This window comes from Tauraco erythrolophus, chromosome 4 (assembly GCF_009769465.1).
Source record: "Tauraco erythrolophus isolate bTauEry1 chromosome 4, bTauEry1.pri, whole genome shotgun sequence".
Taxonomy (NCBI): Eukaryota; Metazoa; Chordata; class Aves; order Musophagiformes; family Musophagidae; genus Tauraco; species Tauraco erythrolophus.
Window position 1 is genome coordinate 60,957,568 of NC_141468.1, and position 10,195 is coordinate 60,967,762.

Genomic DNA, 10,195 nt, shown 5'->3' on the forward strand with positions numbered 1-10,195 from the left:
TTCCTCAGCAGCTGGGTTGGCAGTGGCTCCCTAGTGGGAATGCTCAGCATCGGAGCCCAGAGCAGAGAGTTGCAGCCAGAGCTGCAGACCCAGCAATGGGTGAGGTGGCAGCAGGGCAGGGGGGTGAGAGCCCTGCAAAGAGGAACAGGGCTCCTGGCATGTCCCCCTCACCTCTCACTCCACCACCAGCAGCAGGGATGCCACCAAAGTGCTGAGGTCCCCTCACGCTCTGCTGGAGTCCCACTTGCTGTGGGACCCTCCATGGCTTTCTGGAGTGGACCAGGATCCCCACCAGATCCTGTCACCATCAGCTTGGAGGGGTGAAGGGAAGGGCAGCCATCTGAGTGACAAAGCCCCTCTAAAGCGTGGCCAGGGTGGGTCTGACGCAGGACAGGCTAGCAAGACCACAAGCTGAACGAGCAGGTCGAACCAGGGAGGTGAATTCTGTGATGGTAGGGAGACAGCAAGGTGCAGGCACACCCAGTCCCAGGTTTGGGGGACCAGGCATCTGGGTGCCTCTCCCAGCAGACACCGATGGGTCGCAATGTGATCACAGCATCGCAGTCCTCCCCACTGCCCGCTGCACCTTGCACGGGTTGATACTGGTGCTCAGCATCCAGATTCCCCGGCCGGCACCTTGGAGTCCCTGTTCTGGTCCTTCCCAGCCCCAGCTTCAGCCCAACCCCCTCCAGCTCACCCCTCTCCTTTGGGCCCCTGGTAGCACCTCGCACCCACACCGCAGTGTGCCTGTCGGTACACACGTTTCATGGGACGCTTCACTGCCAAGGTAAATGGGGGCACCCACTGCCCCATTTCCGCTTCTCCTCTGGGGACCCTTCCAGGGAGCAGCCTCGCTAAGAAGGAGGACACGAGGAGGGGAGAGGCAGCGAAGCGGGCCAGGTGCCGACTTCAGGGGACGCCGAGGAGCTCCTGGCCCCGCCACACGCACCTCTAGGGTGCTGCCACCCCCACACCCCTGTCTAGCTCACAGACCCCAAAACCTTCTCACCCCCTCCTCAACCCCTTGCCTGGCTCTGAAGCTGCCACTGGTGCTGGATGCCCCCACCCAGGCATGAGTGGGATGAGCTGAAGAAACGCCCCCCGATCTTCTCCATCCTCAGTGCAGTGTTTCCAACCCCGGCCAGCTGCAGAGCTGGGGGCAAGAGGGTGCTCCCTTGTCCCCCCCCACCGGTGCCAGTGGGGCACTGAGGAGATGCAGCTCCACTTCACATGCGATGCCCTGCCTGGAGTGGAGGGGTTGCATGGCTCACCTCCCCCACACACCTCCATGAGGTGCTCCTTCCTTGCAGGCCACAGAAGGTCTTACTTTTTCCTCTCTGCTTCTCCCCATCTCCTTCTGGCTTTTACAGGATGGGGCAACTGAGGGGGAGAGGCAGGGAAACGGCTCCAGCCTGAAATTAGGCGTGGGGAATACTGCTCAGACAGGGCCAGCCTCCATATCGTAATAATAATAATAATAATAATACTCAGCATTTATACAGCACTTTCCATGTTCAAAGCACTTTACAAACATTAAGTAATTAATCTGTCATATTAAGTGATGTCTTAAAGGGGTGGCATTGAAAGCCATTAAAGGTAGGGGCTTGTGCGTGGGCGGAAGTCCTCATTCCCCTCTCTCCCAGAGCGCATTAATATTTGTGTGGGCACGAGACCCTAAAACGTTAGGCAGCGTGCTCCAGCAGGCTCTAGGCCAAGAATGGGCAGGGCACTAGGGTCTTCTAGGACTCTTCCGGTACCTAAAGGCGGCCTACAAGAAAGCTGGAGAGGGACTTTTTACAAGGGCGTGAAGTGATAGGACCAGGGGTAATGGCTTTAAACTGAAAGAGGGGAAATTTCAATTAGATATAAGGAAGAAATTCTTCACTCTGAAGGTAGTAAGGCACAGGAACAGGTTGCCCAGAGAAGCTGTGGATTTCCCATCCCTGGAAGTGTTCAAGGCCAGGTTGGATGAGGCTTTGAGCAACCTGGTCTAGGGGAAGGTGTCCCTGCCCATGGCAGTGGGGTTGGAACTAAGTGATCTTTAAGGTCCCTTCCAACCCAAACCTCTCTATCATTCTATGAGATGCAGCATGCAAAGTTGGGTCTGATGCCTTCAGCCAGGTCCCTGTCATGCACCAGCCCCAGGACCTCTTGAGAGACAACGGCCATTTCCTGCTTTCAGGTATCAGAGTAAAGCAGTGCCTGGCCCTGCATGGGGCTGATTTCTGCCAGCCGCCCCCTCCAAATCTGAGGACACACTCTCAAATGCTGGCCAAGGATGGGTGGGAGGCAGCTCGGGCATCTGCTAGGGGAGGTCCTGCCCCGCTCAGACAAGAGCTATCCCCTAGGAAAGCTCTGGCAAAGGATGCAAGCTCTAGAGGGCACACCCTGCCCAAGGGACGTCTGCTGGTGCTGGCAGCAGTGCCAGGTCTTCCCTCGCCATGGAGGCAGTGTGGCTGGAGAGGGGGCTCCCTTTGGAAGACGGCATAGTGTGATGGGAGTGCTTCCTGCTGAGTAATGCCCAGCTCCTGGCACTGGTGGGTCTGCTGTCAACATGTGCTCACTGTTTCTCTGCTGCCTCTCTCATATGGACCACAGCCAGGGCTGGGAGACGTTCTGTGGGAAACGCTCTGAGAGGTCCACATGTGGGGAAACCCAGATACTTGGCTATTAAATTAATGTCGGGCATTTAACAGCATCATGGAAATGGCTTAAACACCTAGGAGCGGTAACCAGTAATAATGGCTTGGTGAAGAAGGAAATTAAGACCCAAGTATGGAACCCAGTACTTTTCTCTGCAGATAATTTTTAGTGCCAAATGACTACAGAGAGAGGCCAAGTATCAGACACACAAGCCTAATGTCTTGCTTGCGCATAAGGGCTGACCCAGGGGATGAAGACAGCCACATATCTCACTTTTCAAAAGCCAAGCATGGAGAGAGGCTCGAGAAGGAGAGCTGATGGAAAAAGGGGGTCTGTGAGGAGGTAGTCAACCTAACAAAAGCTTCTATGTGATCAAGGCTGGCAAAGAGCAGGCCAGCTCAATGATCTGGAGGGCTGGCCAAGGGTAGAGATGGCTTCAGACGACTCAGCATCCCCTCACCAGATGCCTTCCAGATGCTGGGGGCTTCTCCCCTCCTCTCCTCAGGCCCTTCTGGAAACTCTCCAGACAGACAGAAAGAAGAAGCAAGAGTTTTGGTGGGTAAGGAAGGCAGAGGGAGGGTAAATTTTAAGAGTAGCCAAGGACCTATACAGATTAAGAGGATATGAATCAAATACCACCAGCCTGAGTTTTTCCTCTAAGAGCAGAGAACAAGTCATCGCTCTCGCTAAGCTGAGGCATGAAGCTGTACCTCACAGGGGCTGCTGCCCAGTATGTTGCTTCTCATCCAGGTGGGGCATTTACAAGAAGTCCTGACCAAACCGAGCACACCTGCACCATGTTTTGGTGGCTCACCAGAACTCCAGAGCAGCCAAAAAGCTCCATGGAGAGGAGAAACTCCCCTCCAGCCTGGGAGCAAGGACAGGGACCTGTTCCCAGGACATGGGACAGGTCCTAAAAAGACCTTTTCTTGGGGATCTCTGCCCTCCAGGGTAGGGTGGACATCTGTGATGTCCCAGTATCCATGGTGACATCCTAAAGCCATCAACCACCAGCTGGTAGAGGGATGCTGAGGACCTGCCGGGTATGGAGCTGCAGTGAGGACCCCACCAGAGGAGCAAGGACCCCGATGGGCCATGTTGCTTCCCACAGGTGCAGCAGCAGAGGCAGGAGACTGGCGTTTGGGTGCTCACCCAAGCGCTCGTCTTCCCGGGCTGCAGATCCCAGCTGACCCGACTCTGGCAGAGCCAATGCAGACGTGAACAGTTCTGGCAGAGCGTTGTCATTTGTGCCGCTTTTACACCATGGAGAGGAGTAACGTGCGAATGACGCCAAACTCTGCTGGCCTCATTTCGCTTGCCCTTTACTGAAACCTCCAGGCCTTGCACCCCAGGCACGGAGCGACAAGGGTGCAATGGCTCGTGCGTGTAACAAGGGCTCAGACAAAGTGTCCTTGGCATCCTCTGCAGCCATCGGCTCCTGACATTGCGGAAAGTGCGCAGCGAAACAGCCGGCTGTCCTGGCACCGGCAGCTTCAGCAAAGGGGTCAAGACGTACAGGTATGGGCTGAGTCCCAGAAACAAATCTGCAAGGGCAAAGCGCTGGGCTTGGGAAAGGGTTTTCTCTGCTGCTGCTCCTCCTGCTGGTCCTGATCCCCTCGGGGATGCAGAAAACAAGGGACTTTGCTCTCTGGGGACCTGTCAATCAGAATCTGCCACCACCGTTTAATTTGCTGAATATATGCCTGCCAGGAGCGCCGGCCTGGCTGCCTGTTCCTGAGCAGGCAGTGCCATCCCGTGGGACGAGCTGGGCACAGCAGCGGAGTCTCAAAGCCGCACTGTGCGGGTGCGAGGGCTGGAGCAGCCGCACAGCTCCTGCAGAAGATGTGGCAGCGGGACCCTTGCCACGGCTCCTCACTACCTGCTTCCTCTCATTCCTCCTCTCCTTCCAGGAGGAAAGCTTGGAGGGGACACAACAACGTAACTTACTTTGACATGGAGGTTTGGCTCACTCCCACTCAGGACAGGCTCGAGGCAGCCTAGGGACAGGTATGATTTTAGGAAGGGAGGGCAGATGTAAAGCTCTTACCCTGAGCCTGGTGTGGCGGTGAGGTTCGAGGCAGCATGTCCTAGCAAGCTGCCTGCCATCAGCAAGCCTCCCCAACTCTCCTCCCTTAAATTTTGTGGCTCCTCTGGTGTCTGGCTGGTGTTGGGCCAGGGATTGTCCAGGAGTGTTTAGTGGGGAGGTACTTCACATGTGCACAGAAAAGGGCAATGTCACAAAGCAGGTCAGTGAGCCCCATGGCGGCTCCCACCCCTCCTCCTGTCCCAGCTGCTCTCCCCTGAGGGCTTGGCGTTGCTCATTTGAGGAGCGAATGGTGCACAACAGGTCCCTTCCAAGCCCCTTCCCATCCTCTCCTGCAGAGGCCATGCCGGAGCCCAGACCCGACCTTGGGATTCAGCTGCGACCTTGGGAAGTGGCTCATCCAGAGGGACAGGCGGTGGACAGGGAAGAGGAGAGAAGGAGAGACCTTGGACTGCTGCAGTGGGAGCTTTCTGGAGCAAGGCTGAGAGTGCGCATCCCTCCCGGCTGCCTCAGGGTGCCTGACGCCTGATGGGGGACATACGCAGCACAGCTTTGCCAGAAGGGACAAAAGTGCCCGGCTGACTTCTCCAAAGACAGAAGAGAGCAGATGGCACTGAAATCTGCTCAAGAGGGGAGGAAGGAATAGCCCCGAGGCTCCGCACTCCCTGTACCCCAAGAGACACATTTGTCCCTATCCAAGCGTGTCGGCCAGCCCTATCTCTGATTTCCCGAGGGACAGGGAAGGAAACAGCAACCACAGGTTTGCTGGACTGCTGCGTGTCCCTTGCCCCTGTTCTCTTTTGTGGGGTCTTTCCTGAGAGTCCCTGGGAGGGGAACAGCATGTTATACATAGGTAGCATCTGCATTCAACTCCTTACTGCCTTGATAACTAGGTCTTGCACAAATGGGGTTCAAATCTGCTGCCTAGCAGAAATTGCTCGGACTCTCTTTCTGCCTCTTGATGTCCTGCTTAGACCTCTTTGCCTGGCTGGCATAAACAGTAAGCTTTCCAGAGGAGGGATCAGCCAGGTAGGAGTATTTGGAGAGCATGTTTAGCCCCAGAGATTCTGATTTTTCATGGAGGTTACTGTAACACTTCTGATACTGAAGGAAATAACTGTAGATGCTTCTGTGCTGGGCAAGGGCCCTTGTAAAGAAAGCCCATGTTGCCTGCAGTTCTGCTCATGCACACCAGGATCCTTTTCAGGACAGTACTGAATATAACTCATGGGCTCTGGAGGGCACGGTGCGGGGCTCCCGCAGCTGAAAGGCAAACTGCTAACTCAGTGGCAGGAAGGCATGGCACACTCCACACCCTCCATCATCTGAGGCCCCATCCTCTTCCCCGCTGTTGGTGCGGTTGGGTCTGCGCAGACCCAGACGCAACAGCCGTGACCCGCTTCTGCCTCCATTGACACGGTTCCCCATCACCATGATAGCTTGTATCGCAAACATATTTCTCCTCCAGTGAGGCAGGGAAACACTGTCCCTCCCTGCGTGGCACCTCTGTGCCAAGCTGTCACTGAAGAGGCTTACCAAGGTGGCCTGGAGGACAGCCACAGAGCGGGGATTTGCAGCTCAGCCTGTGGACTCCCAAGCTCATACCCCAGCCACTGCACCAGCCTTCCTCTCCTTCTGTAGGCTCAGAGCCAGCAGGGACACTGCCGGCGCCAGCTGCTCTAATTGAGCTTTGTAGAATAAACTTGTGGAATTAGCCTGTTGGCTGCTGGGATAAAATCCAGCGCTGAGTGCAGATCAAAGGAGGCAATCTTGCTGACAGTTTGCGGGGAAACAGCCAGACCCAGGCTCCTTCTACAGCTCTAGAAAAGGCTGTTCAGCCGCTGAGGATGAGGACAGTCTGTGATACATGCTGCCTCTACGACGACACATGTGGTCCAGGCCCTGATGGTCAAAGCTACAGATGCCTTAGGAGATATCTGACACTGGTGATAGAAACGTTCAAAGTCAGGCAAGAGACAGCACTAATTCAGAGAAAGACAATTTTTGAGTGCATCATAAACATGTGGCTTTTCCTGGTAGCGTGGAAGGAGCAGACAATGCAGGGTCAGGCTCTGAGCCCAGCCTGCAGAAGCAACACGGTTTAAGAAGGGGAAGCCTGCCCTTGCCAGCTTTCCATCTGTCCTTGAAGGTGAGACAATCCAGCCTAGCAGATGCGGGGAGTGCTCAGCATGGCAGGAGGAGGAGGAGGAGGGAGAAAACCTCGCCATGAAAGCATTATCTGCTACCAAGAACAATAACCTCAGCACATTCCCTGCGTGGACCTTACTATATGGACATGGCTGGTCTGAACTCATGCAGCAAATCTGCCAGGTGCCACCTGCTCCCAGCCCTGCCGGATCGCACAGACAGCAAACTGAAACTCAGATTTGCAGCATGTGCAGAGTAAAGTTGCTCTATGGCCATTTTTCCAGGGTTCCTGAAAATCCGATTGCGCACTTCCCTGAAAAAGCTGGCAAGCAACTGCCACTTGAGGAGGGCAGGTTTATGGTTCAGGCTCCAGGGCACTCAGGAGAGGGACGAAGGAGCTGGAAAGGAGGCCACATGTCGCAGAAAAGCACCTGGCCTGGCAGAACAGCAGACTGAGTAGGCAGATAAAGGTGCAATGGGAGGGACGAGATGCAAAGAGGATGTCCAGGGAAGGACAGAGAGTTTCCCAGCCCGTGAACACTGGCTCATGGCAGAAGCCAGTTCATATATGGCCAAGGGTGGTTGCAACCAGAGCCTAGGAGCCAGCAGTGAGTTTTGCTGCTTTAAAGACAACAACGATGACTTTGGAAGAAGAGTCTGACCTGAAGATGTGTGTAAACATCAGGCTTTTCCACTGAGGGAAGGCGTTAAGGCTGAGACTATTTCCATTGCTTTCTGGGTTTGTCGAGAAGCATGGGGCAGTGGAGACTAAGCATACGGTATAGGCATACGGTATGCTTGTTGTTTAGTGAGGGTGTCATGGGTTAGGCCACTCTGGCAACTAAACCCTACACAGTCCCTCTCTCACCCTCCCCCACCCCCAGGGACGAGGGAGAGAATCAAAGAGGAAAAAGAAAAGAGACCCGTGGGTTGAGATAAGAACAATTTACTACTACTGCTACCAATATATATATATGTACGGATATGTACAAGGATAAACATATACAAACGAGTGATGTACGGTGTAATTGCTCACCACCCCTTCACCTCGGCCCGTCTCGTTCCAAAGCTGCAATCCCGACACAGATAAAACTCGATACCGCAATCCCGGATGAACAGGAGGCCCCGAGACAGAGAGCGAGAGAGAGAGAAAGCACTCTGAGAGCCCGAAAGTGAGAGTCCCGGAAGGGCAAAAGCCCTTCTTTCCGGCTGACCCTCACTCTTATACTGGGTATGATGCTGCATGATATGGAATACTAATTGGCCAGTTTGGCCCTCAGTCTTAAGTTCAGGTACAAATCATAAGGAGAGTCGTGGACCGCTTGTCCCGGCCATGCTCCCCCCTATCTTGTTGTGCTCCTGCACACTGGCAAGAACATGGCAAGCTGAAAAGTTCTTGAGACCTCAGTGCCAGCCACAAACATCAGCTTGCTATCAACATTCTTCTCAGAGCGAGCCTCTGAGTAAAACCAAAACACGGAGCTCTTCTAGCTGCTAAAAAGAAGAGCTAACTCTGTCCCAGCTAAAACCAGGACAGAGGGGAAAAAAAAAAACTGGCAATTTTTGGTGCATTTATTGTAAGAATGAGAAAAGGAACTACTTGAAAATAGTGTTTTAATGGGAACATTAGTCTTCCAATCCTCAGATGCCTGTTTGAGTGGAAGTGCAGTCATGCAAACTGGAAAACAACCCATCTTAAGGCTTTCCAAGGCATCTTCAGTCAAGGCAGAGGTGATCTGTTTTCTAGGAAAGGACCCTAATGAGTGGGGAGCTTGGACTTGCTTTCCTTCATTTAAACCTAGCAAATCTCTGGTGGCACTGCCTGAGCTGCTTATTGTCCTCACTCAGCAGGAGGAAGCTGCTGCTCAACACAGAGCCAGCGACAGCTCTCTAACGAACCTCAAACTGCAGTGGAGGCCAACGGCGGTGAAGATTTCGGACTGCAACAACCACAGTGTTGGAACGAGCCCCTCTTTTATGGATCTTCTAACACCAGCACAGAGGCCAAAAACGGAGAAGTGGGAGACAAGAACAGAAAACCAGATGGGAGCAATTTATCCTGGCTGTTCTCATGAGCATCTTCCAGGGAAGAGTGATTAGCCCTATTAACTGATTAAGTGATTAATTAACTGATGAACTGAAATTATGGATCAAGGATCAAATGATTGCAAGCAAGTGTATTTAGAGTACTTTTCCGGGAAATGATGTATCTCACGTGCCTTTAACGAAAACTAGAGGCCGGGCAGTGAACTGTTTGCACAGGGTCAGCAAGAGAGGATGAGGCACGTGCAGCTGCAGGGCCCCGGCCGCAGCACGGCACAGGAGGGAGATGCAGTGCCTGGCACCAAGTGGAAAGCAAGACAGACCTGCTCACCCCCCTCTCCTAGTAAATTTGGCCTATTATGCGGCAGCAAATCTCACCTGCTTCAAGACTGGATTTTTTTCTTAGAACATTTCTTTCTTGATAAGAAACTGGAAGGTCACGTTCATGCCCAAAGGAGCATTTATCCTGCACTGGCCACTCCCTACATACGCCTTCTCCTCCAACCCACACCCATACCCAACTCTGTCCCCCAGAAATGTAACTTGATGGGCTAAGCTCAAACTGCATGACCTGTTGTCTCTGGGAGACAGCAGCAGCTTTACATTCTCTTGTAAGCACTTCACACAGGCTCAGGAGTGAAGAGAAAACCCTGGAAAGGAAAGGATTTTGTTTTCTCAGTCTGTTTGCTTCTCTTCATTCATTCCTTAGTCTAGTTTTCTCTTCAGAACTTCTTGCTCTTTTTATCACCATCTCTTAAGCAGCCAGTCCCTCTGCGCCCATTCAGCCCATTGCCCCAGCTTGGGAGGGCAAGGGACGGGCGCTGCGGGGGTTACCTGGAGCTGGGATCGCACTGAGCCACCGTCAGTGACTGGCGAGGCAGTTCCAGCACTAATGATGTTTGTCTCCAAAAAGGCTGTTTAGGTGAGACGGTTACAAATTGTATTTTATAAACTGTATTTCTATAAGTGGATTTTTTTGCTAGCGGGGAAAAGTACTTTAATAATCCCACTTCTGATTAATGGCAGGGTGTCTTGGCGATGCAGAGACTGCTGCAGCTTCAGTTCTTTCTCAAGGAGGAATTACAAGTGGTAAATAAAGGAGAAAATGCACACCTTTCTGCCTGGAAAACACTGATCTAGACTTTTCTTAGGTAAAAGATACCCAGTAAAATTCTCTGAAGAGTTAGTTTTTAGCCTGTGAGCTGAAGAGATCTGTAAACTGGATCCTGCTCTTTTTAGGGGCAGAGAAAATTTCAATCACTCTGGCATGTGAACATGTGAGATTTAATGATTGCCCTCACTCCCTGAGGAGAAATA